This window comes from Trachinotus anak, unplaced genomic scaffold (assembly GCF_046630095.1).
Source record: "Trachinotus anak isolate AG129_WGS33_773 ecotype Australia unplaced genomic scaffold, CSIRO_AGI_Tana_v1 ptg000003l, whole genome shotgun sequence".
NCBI classification, from domain to species: Eukaryota; Metazoa; Chordata; class Actinopteri; order Carangiformes; family Carangidae; genus Trachinotus; species Trachinotus anak.
This window is the reverse complement of record NW_027273854.1, coordinates 20,183,250-20,201,196: the sequence shown is the minus strand read 5'-3', so window position 1 is coordinate 20,201,196 and position 17,947 is coordinate 20,183,250. Positions and strand designations below refer to the sequence as shown.

General features: G+C 48.7%; 8 non-coding genes and 3 pseudogenes across 8 annotated transcripts; all 11 read left to right on the top strand.

Annotated features, from left to right (window-relative positions):
• The first annotated feature begins 4,839 nt into the window (after positions 1-4,839).
• On the top strand, positions 4,840-5,015 carry LOC139619681 (U2 spliceosomal RNA; annotated as a pseudogene).
• A 395-nt stretch (positions 5,016-5,410) lies between these two features.
• LOC139619001 (U5 spliceosomal RNA) lies at positions 5,411-5,525 on the top strand. Its single transcript, XR_011690007.1, has one exon. It is a non-coding gene; the product is annotated as a U5 spliceosomal RNA (small nuclear RNA).
• A 164-nt stretch (positions 5,526-5,689) lies between these two features.
• Positions 5,690-5,881, top strand: LOC139618872 (U2 spliceosomal RNA). The gene has a single exon (XR_011689878.1). It is a non-coding gene; the product is annotated as a U2 spliceosomal RNA (small nuclear RNA).
• Positions 5,882-6,264: 383 nt separating this feature from the next.
• On the top strand, positions 6,265-6,379 carry LOC139618999 (U5 spliceosomal RNA). The gene has a single exon (XR_011690005.1). It is a non-coding gene; the product is annotated as a U5 spliceosomal RNA (small nuclear RNA).
• Positions 6,380-6,543: 164 nt separating this feature from the next.
• On the top strand, positions 6,544-6,622 carry LOC139618758 (U2 spliceosomal RNA; annotated as a pseudogene).
• A 5,011-nt stretch (positions 6,623-11,633) lies between these two features.
• Positions 11,634-11,837, top strand: LOC139619828 (U2 spliceosomal RNA; annotated as a pseudogene).
• Positions 11,838-12,236: 399 nt separating this feature from the next.
• LOC139618998 (U5 spliceosomal RNA) lies at positions 12,237-12,351 on the top strand. The gene has a single exon (XR_011690004.1). It is a non-coding gene; the product is annotated as a U5 spliceosomal RNA (small nuclear RNA).
• Positions 12,352-12,515: 164 nt separating this feature from the next.
• LOC139619459 (U2 spliceosomal RNA) lies at positions 12,516-12,707 on the top strand. Its single transcript, XR_011690454.1, has one exon. It is a non-coding gene; the product is annotated as a U2 spliceosomal RNA (small nuclear RNA).
• A 391-nt stretch (positions 12,708-13,098) lies between these two features.
• Positions 13,099-13,213, top strand: LOC139618996 (U5 spliceosomal RNA). The gene has a single exon (XR_011690002.1). It is a non-coding gene; the product is annotated as a U5 spliceosomal RNA (small nuclear RNA).
• Positions 13,214-13,377: 164 nt separating this feature from the next.
• LOC139619395 (U2 spliceosomal RNA) lies at positions 13,378-13,569 on the top strand. Its single transcript, XR_011690392.1, has one exon. It is a non-coding gene; the product is annotated as a U2 spliceosomal RNA (small nuclear RNA).
• A 395-nt stretch (positions 13,570-13,964) lies between these two features.
• On the top strand, positions 13,965-14,079 carry LOC139618995 (U5 spliceosomal RNA). The gene has a single exon (XR_011690001.1). It is a non-coding gene; the product is annotated as a U5 spliceosomal RNA (small nuclear RNA).
• The last annotated feature ends 3,868 nt before the right edge of the window (positions 14,080-17,947 follow it).

Here is a 17,947-nt window from a genome sequence, read left to right as displayed (position 1 = left end):
AAGGCCAGGCTACCAAAGTGAGAGATGAGGACGGCATCTGGAATTGCGCTTGGAGGGTCCCCATTCAACAATGGCAGGACCCCCAGGGCTTCCAAGGCCTGAAACATCTGCCGTCAATGATAGTTCTGGGTGAAAACAGGGGCTACATCCACTACCAAGGTCAGCCCAAGCTCTGCCGCAAGTGTGGTGAGCATGGGCACCTGGTAGAAGCGTGCACAAAAACCTTTTGCGGAAAGTGTAGAGAAATTGGGCACACTTTTGAGGAGTGCACCAATGGCAGGAAGTGCAACCTTTGTGGAGAAACAAATCATCTCTTCAGAGCTTGCCCCAAATCGTTTGCCAACAAACTAAAGGCAGCAAAAGCCAATGAACAAAATGGAGGACAAAAAGAAAAAGAGCAGGTTGAAGAGGCTGGGCAGGAAAATTCAAATCTCCCGCCAGATACTGTGATTGGAGAGGAGGGATCATGTGAGGCGGGAGAGGGGGAGGGGCCTGCAACAGCCCCATCAATGGAGAGTGGAGAGGAGGATGGGGAGATGCAGGAAGTGGGCGGAGCTAGTTCAGAAATGGAAGATTTTCAACCACCTGAAAATAGTGAGGATGCCCCCCTCCCCGATGCCCAGCAAACAAAGAGACTTGCATCGGAATTGTCCTCTGAGTCTCCTGTAGCCTCAGAGAAGAGGGGAAGAGTTGGGACTCTCTCAGACAGTTCATCTGTGGAGGAGCCCAGAGTCTTCCCCTCCAATTCACCAAATGAAGTCTCTTTTCTGACAGTAGCTCTACAATCAACCCCTAAGGACTCCAAGCTAAATGCAGCCTTGCGTCAAAGGCCAACCCCCAGAGTCCGACGGGGGAATGGAGCTCAACTCCCTCCTTCATCACCTGTTGAAGTGAAGGAGGAGCCCCGTTCACAAGAAATAGTCTAACTGCCTTTTTTTTGAAAAAAAAAAGATATTTTAGCATCTTAAACCTCTATTTAGTGTTTTTAAAATTTCATACCTGTTGTTTTTAATCATACTCATGACACTCACCTTCTCAACCATCAATGTGAGAAGTGTGAAGTCGAGAGTTAGAGCCCAGAGTGTTTTATCCTTTCTTAAATCTACAAAGTCAGATGTGTTTTTAATGCAGGAATGTGGCATACCGTTTTTAAAACACTACCGACAGTGGGAGGAGATGTGGCCACAGACATCGATATGGAGCGGATCAAACCAAAATAAGAACGATGGAGTGGCCATTTTAATAAAAAACCCTCAGGTTCTGGTGAAGGGTAGCACTGTGGTGAGAGACGGTAGGGCACTTTTAGCACACTTGACCTTTATGGGACAGGATTTTAACCTTCTCAATATTTATGGCTTTAACGACAAAAATGACAGGTATGACCTTTTAGAAGACCTGCAGTCCCACATGCTAGGGAGAGTGCCATTAGTTTTAGGAGGTGATTTTAACTGTATTTTAAGTCGAAAAGATAGAAAAAGAACAGGGGAAGATTTTAAAATTGACAAAACATCGGTTTTATTACAGGGCATATGCAGGGATTTTAAACTACAAGACTGTTTTAAAACCATGCATCCCAGAGAGGAGGGCTTCACCTGGTTCAGTGGTGATGGCACCAGAGCCTCTCGCATAGATTTTATTTTCACACGGGACTGCCCGCCGACCGATGCTAGATTGACCCCTGTTTTCTTTTCTGACCACCTGATGCTCTCCTGCACCCTTTCACTCTCTTCAGGTGTGACTTTTGGAAGTGGTCTGTGGAAACTCAACTGCTCCCTGCTTGAAGATCAACATCTAGTTCAGCAGTACAGGGAGCAGTACCGAGAGTGGCAGACCCTTCAAGACATGTACGATACACGAGCACACTGGTGGGAGATGGTGAAGGGAAAGACCCAGACTTTTTTCAGACAGGCAGGCAAAAAAAGAAAGGGCAAGGAGAACAGACGCATGATGGGACTGCAGAAGCGACTACAGCGCTATTTTAACCTCAACCAAAATGGAATGGATTTTAATGAAGAAATTAGAGAAATCAAATCAGAGATGTCGGTTTTAGCTGAAATTAAAAGCAAGGGTGTCATTTTAAGGAGCAGGGAACGGGAAATAGAGGAGGGTGAGAAGTGCACCAGGTATTTTTTTAAGAAAATTGTTAGTAAAGGGGGGACCATTTTAAAACTAAAAAAGGAAAACGGGTGCATAACAGAGAATATCGAAGAAATTAAACAGATTGTGGAAAATTTTTACGTAGAATTGTATAAAGAAAAGCCCATTAGAATAGACACCATGAATGAAGTTTTAAAATCCATCGATAAAAAAGTAAAAGACAGTGTGCTTTTAACCCAAGATTTTACCATTCTAGAGTTAAATAAATGTTTGTCAAGTTTTAAAAAAGGGAAGTCCCCAGGACAGGATGGACTTCCCTTGGAATTTTATTTGACCTTTTGGGACATTTTAGCACCTGATTTGATCGATGTTTTTAAAGACTTTGAGCACCTAGACCGACTTCCTGACAGTTTTAGAGTAGGGATAGTGACTCTACTGCACAAAAACAAAGACAAGACCGACCTGATGAACTGGAGACCTATCGCACTTTTAAACCTTGATTGTAAACTTTTTAGCAAACTTTTAGCCTCACGTATGTCCTTGTTTTTAAAGGGGGTGATTCACCCGGATCAAGGCTGTGCCATCCCAGGGAGGAAGATCACCGACAGCCTGGTACTGATCCGAGACACCATCTGTTACGCGAGAGACAGAAACATCCGGCTAGTAGTCCTAAATTTAGATTTTGAGAAAGCCTTCGATCGGGTCTCGCACCAGTACCTTTTCAAGGTACTGCAAAAAATGGGGTTCCCAGAAAGGTTTCTAGCTTGGGTGGGATTGCTGTATCGGGACATTACCAGCAAATTTGTGATTAACGGGCATTTGACAAAAGCAGTCGATATTAACTGCGGTGTCCGTCAGGGTTGTCCGTTATCTGCCCTCCTATACATAACATGTATAGAACCGCTGGCACAGATCTTGAGAAGGGATCAACGAATCAATGGGTTGGGAGTACCGGGGAGCGGGGGACTGGACACCAAGTGTATTTTATACATGGACGACGTGAACATTTTATGCACCGACCTTTTATCCGTCAACAGGACGCTGGACTTGACTGACTGGTTTGGACAGGCTTCTGGGTCAAAGTTGAACAAAAACAAGACCCAAGCCCAATTTTATGGACCGTGGACAGCGACTGAGATGACAGGACTCCCTTTGACTGTGACCCAGACTGACCAAAAAATACTGGGGATCAAATTTGACAGGGAGGGAGAAGGAACAACAAATTGGCCAGACGTGGTAGGGAAAGTAAAACAAAGACTAGGATATTGGGGACTTAGAGGACTGACTATTGAAGGAAAGGTTTTAATCATCAAAGCGGTGATTTTACCTTTGCTTTTACTCATCAGTTCTGTTTTTATCCCACCTAGGAGAGTGCTTTTAGATCTGGAGCGAGCCATCTTTTATTTCCTGTGGGGCTCCAAGTGGGAGAGACTGAGGAGGGAGGTCATGAAAAGGCCAAAAGAGAAAGGAGGAAAAGGAGTGCCTGACCTGTACTTGTTTTTAGGAAGCCGATACACCGCACTACACCTCAAACAAGCCACAGACCCATCCGGAAACCCCAAAACTACAGCCATGACACGTTTCTGGATGGGATCGTACCTCAGACGATTGAAGATTTTACCTACAGATCTTAAAGTACCCGTGTCTTTTAGCCTGCCACCAGCCTATGCTTTTATCCCGACGTTTTTAAAGCATTTTAAACTGGAGCAGGAGGAGCTGCATATTTTAACCAACCACCGTTCTCTGATCTCTGTTGTGCAGGAGCAGGAGCCAGTGAGTCCAGTGCGCGGGCTCGCATTTGGCGAGCCCTCAACAGTTTGGCGCAACGTGAACCATTCCGCTCTTCCAAACAGACTCCGGGACCTGTCATGGATGGTGGCTCATGAGATTCTCCCAGTCAGGTCCGTCATGCACTCCCGGGGCATGTCAACACGCTCAACCTGCCCCCGACCCGGTTGTGGCGCGCCAGAGTCGGTGAGGCATTTGCTCTGGGAGTGCAGCGCTGCCGTAGACCAGTGGGCAATGGCCGGCTCCTTGCAATTCCCGTACTTGCCAGCAAGGGAGGTCCTTACAGCACAACTGGTGCTGTATGGGGTGAGCCAAAAAACACTGAAGAACGATGACTTTGCCCAGATGTGGCTCACCCTAGCCGCCATCAAAGACGCCATATGGACCTCCAGAAACTTGCTGGTAAGGAAGCACATGCAGATCCCCCCCGTGGCTGTGATCCGGATGGCTGTAGGCGGCAGGCCTAGGACACAGCCACAAAGAAGCATCGCCTCTGTGCCCATTCGGACGAAGGAGCCGGAGCCACACATGAAAAGGTCAAAGCAGCGGCGGCCTGGCTCTCCGGGTGAGGCAGGTGGGAAGGAGCAACAGGGTGAGGATCTCCTCTGAGCACCACGACAGGATCCCGAGAGACCAAATGTTTGGGGGAGCGGAATGAGTGACCCTGGGTAGGGACTCATTCTGCTCCTGCACAAAATTAGAAAGAAGAGAAGTTTTAAACCAATGCACTCCCTTTTTAAAGATTTGGGACACTCCATGGTTTTCATTTGTGAGATGGATTTTATGTTTGACAACATGTAAAACCCCTTGAAATATTTGTTTTTAATGTTTTAAAAAAAAAAAACAAACAAACAATGGTTTTACAACTATTTATCATATTGTTGTGATTATAATGTACCCTTTGTATCTCAAGATGTAAACCTTCTTTGAAAAAAACTTGAAATGAGTGTCAATAAATCTTTTCGAAAAAAAAAAATCTGTTCTTATCAGTTTAATATCTGATATGTCCTCTACCCGAGGACAAACATATTAAACGGATTTTTAGAACTGGGAGCTGAAAAAGGGGCTTGCTCCGTTCACTCCACGCATCGACCTGGCATTGCAGTGCCGCCGGGAACGGTGCACCCTTCTCTGGCCGTGTGGAAAAGCAAGCAAGCAAACAAGCAAGCAAACAATGACGCAAACGTACAGTTTCAAATGCCCCTCTGGCAGTGGCTGGAGGAAGGTGAGTCAACCTGCCCCACAGCTGATATCCCTCACGCGCCCTGGAAGGGCTGCTAGCCTCCAATCAACCCCGCATTTTCCCTGTATTTTGGTCCCCGGGGGCCTGCAAGCGCCTGATAACTTGAGAAATTTGTGGGGATTGCATGTTGAGGCCCAGACACTTTTCTCCACAGCCCGATTGGCTAGAGCCCGTGACAACATGGGGAGGGGGCGGGGATTTGGCAAGCTAAGAGAAGGCTACCGTGAGGGCGGTGACTGGGACCAATGGGGTCCTCGGCCGCTCTTGATGAGAGGCCTGTACTGACTCTGGTTTCTCTTCATCACGCACAAGTCTTTCGCCTTTTACTAAAGACTTCCGTGGAGAGGAACACCAATGAGTTTAAGCTATTTTTGGCAGGCTCTGCCGTATGGCTGAGCCCTTTGAGTTTGTGAAAAGTCAAACAGCTGTCGAGGTCAGGAATGGGGAGGTGGGCGGAGGTGGTGAAAAGCAGCCATTGCTCCGCTCATGTCAAAAGCAGCCAACCGCGACCAGCGAGATTTGTGCCAAGAGCCTGGCTGGAACGCCAGACACTTTGGGCCCATCGCTTCTCGGCCTTTTGGCTAAGATCAAGTGTAGTATCTGTTCTTATCAGTTTAATATCTGATATGTCCTCTACCCGAGGACAAACATATTAAACGGATTTTTAGAACTGGGAGCTGAAAAAGGGGCTTGCCCCGTTCACTCCACGCATCGACCTGGCATTGCAGTGCCGCCGGGAACGGTGCACCCTTCTCTGGCCGTGTGGAAAAGCAAGCAAGCAAACAATGACGCAAACGTACAGTTTCAAATGCCCCTCTGGCAGTGGCTGGAGGAAGGTGAGTCAACCTGCCCCACAGCTGATATCCCTCACGCGCCCTGGAAGGGCTGCTAGCCTCCAATCAACCCCGCATTTTCCCTGTATTTTGGTCCCCGGGGGCCTGCAAGCGCCTGATAACTTGAGAAATTTGTGGGGATTGCATGTTGAGGCCCAGACACTTTTCTCCACAGCCCGATTGGCTAGAGCCCGTGACAACATGGGGAGGGGGCGGGGATTTGGCAAGCTAAGAGAAGGCTACCGTGAGGGCGGTGACTGGGACCAATGGGGTCCTCGGCCGCTCTTGAGGAGAGGCCTGTACTGACTCTGGTTTCTCTTCATCACGCACAAGTCTTTCGCCTTTTACTAAAGACTTCCGTGGAGAGGAACACCAATGAGTTTAAGCTATTTTTGGCAGGCTCTGCCGTATGGCTGAGCCCTTTGAGTTTGTGAAAAGTCAAACAGCTGTCGAGGTCAGGAATGGGGAGGTGGGCGGAGGTGGTGAAAAGCAGCCATTGCTCCGCTCATGTCAAAAGCAGCCAACCGCGACCAGCGAGATTTGTGCCAAGAGCCTGGCTGGAACGCCAGACACTTTGGGCCCATCGCTTCTCGGCCTTTTGGCTAAGATCAAGTGTAGTATTCGTGGAGAGATTTTTCTTTTTTGATCTGGGCGACACTTCTATGGAAGCGATGGCCAGTATGGCCTCTCCTGTGCAGGTTATCCCTAAGGTTGGGTTGAGGTTCACGCTTCGTTTCCAGGCAATCGTGACAGAAGAAGATGCTGTTTCAAGATCGTGGTTCTGCAAGAGGGTCATCATGGGCCAGCTTCTTTTGACGGTGGAGGATGTCTTGTGCATTCAATGGAACCAACAGGAAAAAGCTTTTGATGTCACCCTGAGGAATGAGGAGGTGTACAGAAAGGTGTCTGAAAATTGTTCGGCTGGAGCTGGGGTAAGGCCCCTTGCCTGCTACAAGATTTTGAGTTTGGACAGACCTAATTTCAGGCAGATCACAGTTCACATGTTTAACCCGTTTGTGACTGATCTTGCCTTGGCTGATTTCCTGGGCCGGTATGGAGAAGTGGTGTCAGCAGCAAGATATGTTAATGATCCAATGGGGTTTTGGACTGGCAGACGGCAGTTCCAGGTGTTGCTCAAGCCTGAGCCAGAAGGGCCTGGTGGTCTCAGACATCCACCCGCCTTTTTTAGTCTCGGTGGGGACCGTGGCTATTTGTTCTATTCGAGGCAACCGTCTTTCTGTCGGCAGTGTAGGCAGTCTGGCCACACGGAGGCAGGATGCACTGGGGTCTGCTGCCGTTTCTGTGGTCAGGGGGGACACGAGGCTAAAGACTGCACTGCACTGAAGGCCTGTCATGGATGTGGTGGACTTGATCACCTCTATCGGAGCTGTCCTGGCCGTAGGAGAACCTTTGCAGAAGTAGCTGGGGCCACTGGAGGGCAGGGTAAGGCTCAAGACTTTGGAGGGACTTTCGTGCCAATGGGCAATACGTCAATTGATCCACAGCAAGCGGATCAGCTTCCAGGCCCTTCTGGGAGTAGAGTGGACTCTGTATCCAAGGTGCAGGGACTTGCCAGTGTTGCTGGAGAAGTCAGTGTGGACCAGGTGCCCTCGGGGATTACGGACGCGGTCCCCACTGGTGCCGCTCCCACCGAGCCAAAGCAAGGAGCACGAAGAGGTTTGAAGGTGTTGGAGGAGGGTCTCTCGATTGAAAAGGGGGAGTGTGAGCAGGTGGTGAAGAGTAAAAGGTCAAAGAGGGAGAGGGAGGGAGAGGGGAGGGGGCAGGCCGCAGAGGTGGGGGTTGATGTGGGTAGGGCTGATGGAATACAACAGGGGGGGGAAACGGTTAGAGGAGGGGCCCGGGGGCGGGATGCAATAGATACAGGTCAGGGGTTGGAGCATGTCTCAGGGGTTTTGGGTGAGGAGCCACCAGCTGGGTTGGAGCTTGATTTTGAGCTTTCTCCCGGTTTGCTCCTATTGTCGTCTCCTTTGAGTGAGGACGCATACGAGGGACCAAAAAGGCCTTCATCCTCACCAAATGCTGTTCCCTTTTCCTGGGCGGACCAGATGGATAGTGAAGGAGATGATCTGTATTCACAGTAGGGGGGGGGACTGTTTTGTTTTCTTTTTGTTTTTGTTTGAGTGTAAGCATCTGTAATTTAAAATGTTCTCCTTTGATGTTCTTTCTCTGAATGTGAGGGGAATGAGGAACACTGTTAAAAGAAGGATCGTTTTCGAATTTGTTAGCTCTTTGCGTGTAGCTTTTTGTTTGTTGCAGGAAGTCCACTTACGGGATATGGGGGATGTTGGGTGTTTTAGAAGGGAATGGACCAGAGGGGACTCAGTCTGGAGCATAGGGGGTGTTCACTCTACAGGAGTTGGGATTTTGTTTGGTTTTAAGGAGATTAAAGTGGAGGGTGTTTTTGTTATTGTCCAGGGGAGAATAATGGGTGCGGACATCTCCTGGGGAACAAACACGCTGAGAATCATTGTGGTCTATGGACCACAATCCTCAGCAGAGCGGAAAGAAATGTTTGGGATGCTGGAGCCGCACCTTGTCACCAACAGGCAGGTCATCATAGGGGGTGATTTTAATGTAGAGTTAGGAAAGGGGGGTGATGCCAGCGACCTGTACATTTCTAATCTTTTGAATAGTTTTGGTTTGGTCGATGGGGCGAGGGTGGTCAGGCCACTCATGGATGGTCCCACTTGGCGTAATTCGCAGGGGATCTTTAAGCGTTTAGATTATGTATTTTTTGTTAAGACCTTGAAGTTGGTTGCAGGAAGGGTGCTCCCGGTTTGCTTTTCGGATCATGATGGTTTGCTGTTTACGGTGAGTTTGGATTTGCCAGTCTTCGGGCCTGGGTTTTGGCGCTTAAATATTAGTGTGCTGGAGGAGGACTTGTTTAGTCAACAGTTTCTTTGGTTTTTTAAGGGTCTTATGGGACTCAAACCGCTGTGCCAGGGGTTGTTAGAGTGGTGGGAGGTGGCTAAGGAGAGGATGAAGATATTTTGTTTAAGTTATTGTCAGAGAAAGGCTGGAATGGCAAAGAGGGAGGTGGTCCATCTCCAGCACCGCCTTGAACTCGAGTATGCTAGGGGTAACTGTAAAGGTGCTGTAGACCATCAAGTTTGCGCATCCTTGAAAGCAAGTCTGAGACATATTTTTGAGGGTAGGGCCCGCGCATACCTGGTGCGGTCACGTCTGCAGTTCATTGAACAGTCAGAGACATGTTCGGCTGCTTTTTTTGGCTCCATACGGGCTGATAGGGCGAAGCAGCTGGTGTCAGGAGTTAGGAATAAACAGGGCAGGGTTGTGGTGGACACCTGCGAGATGGTGTGTGTCGCTACAGATCATTTCCGTGATGTTTTCACGGAGCGAGCGGTAGACATAGGAGGGGGAGGGGTGTTCCTGGATTTGCTGAACCAGCAGGTGCCAGGGAACATAGTGCGGGCTTTGGAGGCCCCACTGACCCTCAAAGAGCTTGAAGGTGCTCTCTGTAGGATGAACAGGCGCAAGGTGCCAGGCATTGATGGGTTGCCGGTAGAGTTCTATGTTAAGTTTTGGGACATACTTGGGCCAGTATTGTTGGAGGTGTTGACTGAGGTGCTCTGTACGGGGAAAATGGGGAGGTCTATGGCGACTGGAGTTATCTCCCTTCTGTTTAAGAAAGGGGATCGCGCTGATATGGATAACTGGCGACCGCTGTCCATGCTGTGCGTAGACTATAAGCTCCTGGCTAAGGTTCTGGCAGACCGGTTAAGCGTGGCCCTGCCACATGTGGTCCATGTGGACCAGACATGTGCAGTGCCAGGGCGCTCAGTAAGATGGAACCTGCAACTCTTACGGGATGCTGTGGCTTGGGCTGAGGATAGGCATCTGCCGCTTATGCTGGTCGGTCTTGATCAAGCAAAGGCCTTTGACAGAGTACATTGGGGTTTTATGTTTAGTGTACTGGAAAGGCTAGGTTTCGGTCAGGTTTTTGTAGGGTGGCTGCGCACATTGTATAGGGGTGCGGGGAGCAGGGTTTTGGTTAATGGGCACCTGGGGGAGGCTTTTAGTTTGTACTCTGGGGTGAGACAGGGTTGCCCGCTCTCACCGCTGCTCTATGCGCTTTACATGGAGCCATTGGCAGCTGCCATTCGGGCTGATCCTGGAGTGAGAGGTTTTTTTGTGCCTGGCAGTGGGGGTCTGCGAGTCAAGCTGTCTCAGTATGCTGATGACACTACATTGCTGCTGGACAGGGATGAGTGCCTTATCCGTTCATTGCAGATTTTTAGTGACTTCAGCCGGGTGGCTGGATCAAGCCTTAATTGTGCAAAGTCCTCGGTTAAGTTCTTTGGGAGGTGGAGAGAAAGGACGGATGTACCAGGGGGTCTGTCTCTCTGCTCTGGGCCTCTGAAGGTCCTAGGGGTAAGTTTTGAGTCGCCTCATGGTGCCACAGTGAACTGGACGAGGCGTCTGGAGGCGGTCCAGAGGAAGATTTCTCTCTGGAAGAGTAGGTGCCTGACGTTTGTAGGGAAGGTACTTGTTCTCAAGGTGGATGTTTTGCCTTCTCTCCTGTACCTGGCTTACATATATCCACTACCAGTCAGTATGAGGAGGCCTCTCATGCGTCACGTATTCGGTTTTATTTGGGGGGGGAGATATGAGTATGTTGCGAGGGCCCGCATGTTGGCAGGGGTTGAGGAAGGGGGGAGAGATGTGCCACATCTGCCACTGAAGTTGGACTGCATTTTCGTTTCTTTTATGTGTAGGGAATTAGCTGGCCCAGTGGTTCACCCCTCTGGCTATTTTTTGCGCCTCTTTTTTGCCTACCAAGCAAGGCAGCTTTTGGTTTGGGACAACTTGGCTCCCCGGGTAGAGCAGCAACCATGGCACTACCGCCATGCAGCCAGGTGGCTGCGGGCGCACCCGGAGGCTTCTGCACCAGCCCTGCAACTTAATCACAGGGCCCTCTACAAAGAGGTTAAGCAAAGGGTCATTGCACCTCCGGTCCCAGGAATATTGCCAAGTGTTTGGAGGGGGATTCAGCCTCATGGGCTTGATAATGGCCTTAAGGACCTGAACTGGTTGTGCCTCCATAAGTGTTTGCCAGTACAAGACATCATGTACCGGCATGGGTTGGCAAGGTCTCCGGTGTGTCCTAGGATTGGGTGCTCGGTAGAGGAGACAATTAGGCATGTAATGTGGGACTGTCCCTTTTCTAGGGTAGTATGGGAAAGGGTGGAGCTGTGGCTACGGAAGGGAGTCTTTGGGTTCCAACTATCATGGGAAATGGTTGAGAGGGGGGTGGGAACAGGACTGGGTTGGGCAAAATTAGCTGTTTGGCTAGTAATTAGCATGGTAAAGAGAGGCTTGTGGGTGGCTAGACAGGACCTAATTAAGAACAACAGATGCAGTAGAGTGGATGGGGTGGTGAGCAGAGTAAAAGCAGACTTGAAGAGGAGAATTGAGAGGGACATCCTGAAGTGGGGAATGCATGCTGCTTTAGAGAGGTGGAAGGGGGGTTTTGGTCTGTGGGATTGAAATAGGGGGGGGGGGGGGGGTAGGATGTTTAAGGTAAACTTTTGTTTGGCTTGGTTTGTTTTGTTTGAACAAAATGGATGGAGTGGGTCAATTGTGTTTTGGATTTTTGGACCTCATATGTAAACTGTTTTCTTTGTTTTGTGACATTTGTTTTGGAGTGAGGAACTGAAATAAAAAAAAAAATAAAAAAAAATCTGTTCTTATCAGTTTAATATCTGATATGTCCTCTACCCGAGGACAAACATATTAAACGGATTTTTAGAACTGGGAGCTGAAAAAGGGGCTTGCTCCGTTCACTCCACGCATCGACCTGGCATTGCAGTGCCGCCGGGAACGGTGCACCCTTCTCTGGCCGTGTGGAAAAGCAAGCAAGCAAGCAAGCAAGCAAGCAAACAATGACGCAAACGTACAGTTTCAAATGCCCCTCTGGCAGTGGCTGGAGGAAGGTGAGTCAACCTGCCCCACAGCTGATATCCCTCACGCGCCCTGGAAGGGCTGCTAGCCTCCAATCAACCCCGCATTTTCCCTGTATTTTGGTCCCCGGGGGCCTGCAAGCGCCTGATAACTTGAGAAATTTGTGGGGATTGCATGTTGAGGCCCAGACACTTTTCTCCACAGCCCGATTGGCTAGAGCCCGTGACAACATGGGGAGGGGGCGGGGATTTGGCAAGCTAAGAGAAGGCTACCGTGAGGGCGGTGACTGGGACCAATGGGGTCCTCGGCCGCTCTTGAGGAGAGGCCTGTACTGACTCTGGTTTCTCTTCATCACGCACAAGTCTTTCGCCTTTTACTAAAGACTTCCGTGGAGAGGAACACCAATGAGTTTAAGCTATTTTTGGCAGGCTCTGCCGTATGGCTGAGCCCTTTGAGTTTGTGAAAAGTCAAACAGCTGTCGAGGTCAGGAATGGGGAGGTGGGCGGAGGTGGTGAAAAGCAGCCATTGCTCCGCTCATGTCAAAAGCAGCCAACCGCGACCAGCGAGATTTGTGCCAAGAGCCTGGCTGGAACGCCAGACACTTTGGGCCCATCGCTTCTCGGCCTTTTGGCTAAGATCAAGTGTAGTATCTGTTCTTATCAGTTTAATATCTGATATGTCCTCTACCCGAGGACAAACATATTAAACGGATTTTTAGAACTGGGAGCTGAAAAAGGGGCTTGCTCCGTTCACTCCACGCATCGACCTGGCATTGCAGTGCCGCCGGGAACGGTGCACCCTTCTCTGGCCATGTGGAAAAGCAAGCAAGCAAGCAAGCAAACAATGACGCAAACGTACAGTTTCAAATGCCCCTCTGGCAGTGGCTGGAGGAAGGTGAGTCAACCTGCCCCACAGCTGATATCCCTCACGCGCCCTGGAAGGGCTGCTAGCCTCCAATCAACCCCGCATTTTCCCTGTATTTTGGTCCCCGGGGGCCTGCAAGCGCCTGATAACTTGAGAAATTTGTGGGGATTGCATGTTGAGGCCCAGACACTTTTCTCCACAGCCCGATTGGCTAGAGCCCGTGACAACATGGGGAGGGGGCGGGGATTTGGCAAGCTAAGAGAAGGCTACCGTGAGGGCGGTGACTGGGACCAATGGGGTCCTCGGCCGCTCTTGAGGAGAGGCCTGTACTGACTCTGGTTTCTCTTCATCACGCACAAGTCTTTCGCCTTTTACTAAAGACTTCCGTGGAGAGGAACACCAATGAGTTTAAGCTATTTTTGGCAGGCTCTGCCGTATGGCTGAGCCCTTTGAGTTTGTGAAAAGTCAAACAGCTGTCGAGGTCAGGAATGGGGAGGTGGGCGGAGGTGGTGAAAAGCAGCCATTGCTCCGCTCATGTCAAAAGCAGCCAACCGCGACCAGCGAGATTTGTGCCAAGAGCCTGGCTGGAACGCCAGACACTTTGGGCCCATCGCTTCTCGGCCTTTTGGCTAAGATCAAGTGTAGTATCTGTTCTTATCAGTTTAATATCTGATATGTCCTCTACCCGAGGACAAACATATTAAACGGATTTTTAGAACTGGGAGCTGAAAAAGGAGCTTGCTCCGTTCACTCCACGCATCGACCTGGCATTGCAGTGCCGCCGGGAACGGTGCACCCTTCTCTGGCCGTGTGGAAAAGCAAGCAAGCAAGCAAGCAAGCAAACAATGACGCAAACGTACAGTTTCAAATGCCCCTCTGGCAGTGGCTGGAGGAAGGTGAGTCAACCTGCCCCACAGCTGATATCCCTCACGCGCCCTGGAAGGGCTGCTAGCCTCCAATCAACCCCGCATTTTCCCTGTATTTTGGTCCCCGGGGGCCTGCAAGCGCCTGATAACTTGAGAAATTTGTGGGGATTGCATGTTGAGGCCCAGACACTTTTCTCCACAGCCCGATTGGCTAGAGCCCGTGACAACATGGGGAGGGGGCGGGGATTTGGCAAGCTAAGAGAAGGCTACCGTGAGGGCGGTGACTGGGACCAATGGGGTCCTCGGCCGCTCTTGAGGAGAGGCCTGTACTGACTCTGGTTTCTCTTCATCACGCACAAGTCTTTCGCCTTTTACTAAAGACTTCCGTGGAGAGGAACACCAATGAGTTTAAGCTATTTTTGGCAGGCTCTGCCGTATGGCTGAGCCCTTTGAGTTTGTGAAAAGTCAAACAGCTGTCGAGGTCAGGAATGGGGAGGTGGGCGGAGGTGGTGAAAAGCAGCCATTGCTCCGCTCATGTCAAAAGCAGCCAACCGCGACCAGCGAGATTTGTGCCAAGAGCCTGGCTGGAACGCCAGACACTTTGGGCCCATCGCTTCTCGGCCTTTTGGCTAAGACTGCGGTCGCCTCCTTTTGATGGTTAAATTCTTGCCTGTTGTGGCTCTGAGTTAAACCAGCTCTTGGGAGGAAATTGTCTACATTCCTTGTTTAAAGTTGTGCAACTTTTCTGTAGTTGCATATCTTAAACAAATAGGAATTCATTGGCCCAGAGAATCTCTTACCTGCGCTCTGCCGGATTCAACACCTTGTCCAGGCCAAAACTTGAAAAGGTAAGTACGTTTTTAGATTTTTTTCCTTTTTATATTTTTAATTGTATTTACTTATTTATTGTTCATTGTTTTTTTGTCCATTGTAAGTTTTTTACTGATTTTAGATCCTTTTAGCTTGTGGTGCCTCCACCATGTCGGCCACCCATGCCAACATGCGGAGGCACCACAGCGTCCGTTTTAAGTTTAAAGAAAAGGATGGAAAGCTCCTGGAGATGTCAAGGCTAGATTTCTCCAGGAAGCTAATCCAACAGGCTTTGAAATTCACAGCAAACGATTTGAATTGTATTTTGACACTACCATTAAATACAGGTTTTGATGTAAGCTTCCAGTCTGCGGCTATCTTGAGAGAATTTTGGACAAGATTTGAGTCTGTGAAACCCCAGTTTTCTGCATTTGTTGTTGAAAAACTGACTGATAATGCATTGAAAACAGTCATTGTCAGAATGTTTAATGAGACAGTGAATGCAGAAGACATTTGTATATGGCTGGGGAGATACTGCACTGTTAAAGGCCAGGCTACCAAAGTGAGAGATGAGGACGGCATCTGGAATTGCGCTTGGAGGGTCCCCATTCAACAATGGCAGGACCCCCAGGGCTTCCAAGGCCTGAAACATCTGCCGTCAATGATAGTTCTGGGTGAAAACAGGGGCTACATCCACTACCAAGGTCAGCCCAAGCTCTGCCGCAAGTGCGGTGAGCATGGGCACCTGGTAGAAGCGTGCACAAAAACCTTTTGCGGAAAGTGTAGAGAAATTGGGCACACTTTTGAGGAGTGCACCAATGGCAGGAAGTGCAACCTTTGTGGAGAAACAAATCATCTCTTCAGAGCTTGCCCCAAATCGTTTGCCAACAAACTAAAGGCAGCAAAAGCCAATGAACAAAATGGAGGACAAAAAGAAAAAGAGCAGGTTGAAGAGGCTGGGCAGGAAAATTCAAATCTCCCGCCAGATACTGTGATTGGAGAGGAGGGATCATGTGAGGCGGGAGAGGGGGAGGGGCCTGCAACAGCCCCATCAATGGAGAGTGGAGAGGAGGATGGGGAGATGCAGGAAGTGGGCGGAGCTAGTTCAGAAATGGAAGATTTTCAACCACCTGAAAATAGTGAGGATGCCCCCCTCCCCGATGCCCAGCAAACAAAGAGACTTGCATCGGAATTGTCCTCTGAGTCTCCTGTAGCCTCAGAGAAGAGGGGAAGAGTTGGGACTCTCTCAGACAGTTCATCTGTGGAGGAGCCCAGAGTCTTCCCCTCCAATTCACCAAATGAAGTCTCTTTCCTGACAGTAGCTCTACAATCAACCCCTAAGGACTCCAAGCTAAATGCAGCCTTGCGTCAAAGGCCAACCCCCAGAGTCCGACGGGGGAATGGAGCTCAACTCCCTCCTTCATCACCTGTTGAAGTGAAGGAGGAGCCCCGTTCACAAGAAATAGTCTAACTGCCTTTTTTTTTAAAAAAAAAAGATATTTTAGCATCTTAAACCTCTATTTAGTGTTTTTAAAATTTCATACCTGTTGTTTTTAATCATACTCATGACACTCACCTTCTCAACCATCAATGTGAGAAGTGTGAAGTCGAGAGTTAGAGCCCAGAGTGTTTTATCCTTTCTTAATTCTACAAAGTCAGATGTGTTTTTAATGCAGGAATGTGGCATACCGTTTTTAAAACACTACCGACAGTGGGAGGAGATGTGGCCACAGACATCGATATGGAGCGGATCAAACCAAAATAAGAACGATGGAGTGGCCATTTTAATAAAAAACCCTCAGGTTCTGGTGAAGGGTAGCACTGTGGTGAGAGACGGTAGGGCACTTTTAGCACACTTGACCTTTATGGGACAGGATTTTAACCTTCTCAATATTTATGGCTTTAACGACAAAAATGACAGGTATGACCTTTTAGAAGACCTGCAGTCCCACATGCTAGGGAGAGTGCCATTAGTTTTAGGAGGTGATTTTAACTGTATTTTAAGTCGAAAAGATAGAAAAAGAACAGGGGAAGATTTTAAAATTGACAAAACATCGGTTTTATTACAGGGCATATGCAGGGATTTTAAACTACAAGACTGTTTTAAAACCATGCATCCCAGAGAGGAGGGCTTCACCTGGTTCAGTGGTGATGGCACCAGAGCCTCTCGCATAGATTTTATTTTCACACGGGACTGCCCGCCGACCGATGCTAGATTGACCCCTGTTTTCTTTTCTGACCACCTGATGCTCTCCTGCACCCTTTCACTCTCTTCAGGTGTGACTTTTGGAAGTGGTCTGTGGAAACTCAACTGCTCCCTGCTTGAAGATCAACATCTAGTTCAGCAGTACAGGGAGCAGTACCGAGAGTGGCAGACCCTTCAAGACATGTACGATACACGAGCACACTGGTGGGAGATGGTGAAGGGAAAGACCCAGACTTTTTTCAGACAGGCAGGCAAAAAAAGAAAGGGCAAGGAGAACAGACGCATGATGGGACTGCAGAAGCGACTACAGCGCTATTTTAACCTCAACCAAAATGGAATGGATTTTAATGAAGAAATTAGAGAAATCAAATCAGAGATGTCGGTTTTAGCTGAAATTAAAAGCAAGGGTGTCATTTTAAGGAGCAGGGAACGGGAAATAGAGGAGGGTGAGAAGTGCACCAGGTATTTTTTTAAGAAAATTGTTAGTAAAGGGGGGACCATTTTAAAACTAAAAAAGGAAAACGGGTGCATAACAGAGAATATCGAAGAAATTAAACAGATTGTGGAAAATTTTTACGTAGAATTGTATAAAGAAAAGCCCATTAGAATAGACACCATGAATGAAGTTTTAAAATCCATCGATAAAAAAGTAAAAGACAGTGTGCTTTTAACCCAAGATTTTACCATTCTAGAGTTAAATAAATGTTTGTCAAGTTTTAAAAAAGGGAAGTCCCCAGGACAGGATGGACTTCCCTTGGAATTTTATTTGACCTTTTGGGACATTTTAGCACCTGATTTGATCGATGTTTTTAAAGACTTTGAGCACCTAGACCGACTTCCTGACAGTTTTAGAGTAGGGATAGTGACTCTACTGCACAAAAACAAAGACAAGACCGACCTGATGAACTGGAGACCTATCGCACTTTTAAACCTTGATTGTAAACTTTTTAGCAAACTTTTAGCCTCACGTATGTCCTTGTTTTTAAAGGGGGTGATTCACCCGGATCAAGGCTGTGCCATCCCAGGGAGGAAGATCACCGACAGCCTGGTACTGATCCGAGACACCATCTGTTACGCGAGAGACAGAAACATCCGGCTAGTAGTCCTAAATTTAGATTTTGAGAAAGCCTTCGATCGGGTCTCGCACCAGTACCTTTTCAAGGTACTGCAAAAAATGGGGTTCCCAGAAAGGTTTCTAGCTTGGGTGGGATTGCTGTATCGGGACATTACCAGCAAATTTGTGATTAACGGGCATTTGACAAAAGCAGTCGATATTAACTGCGGTGTCCGTCAGGGT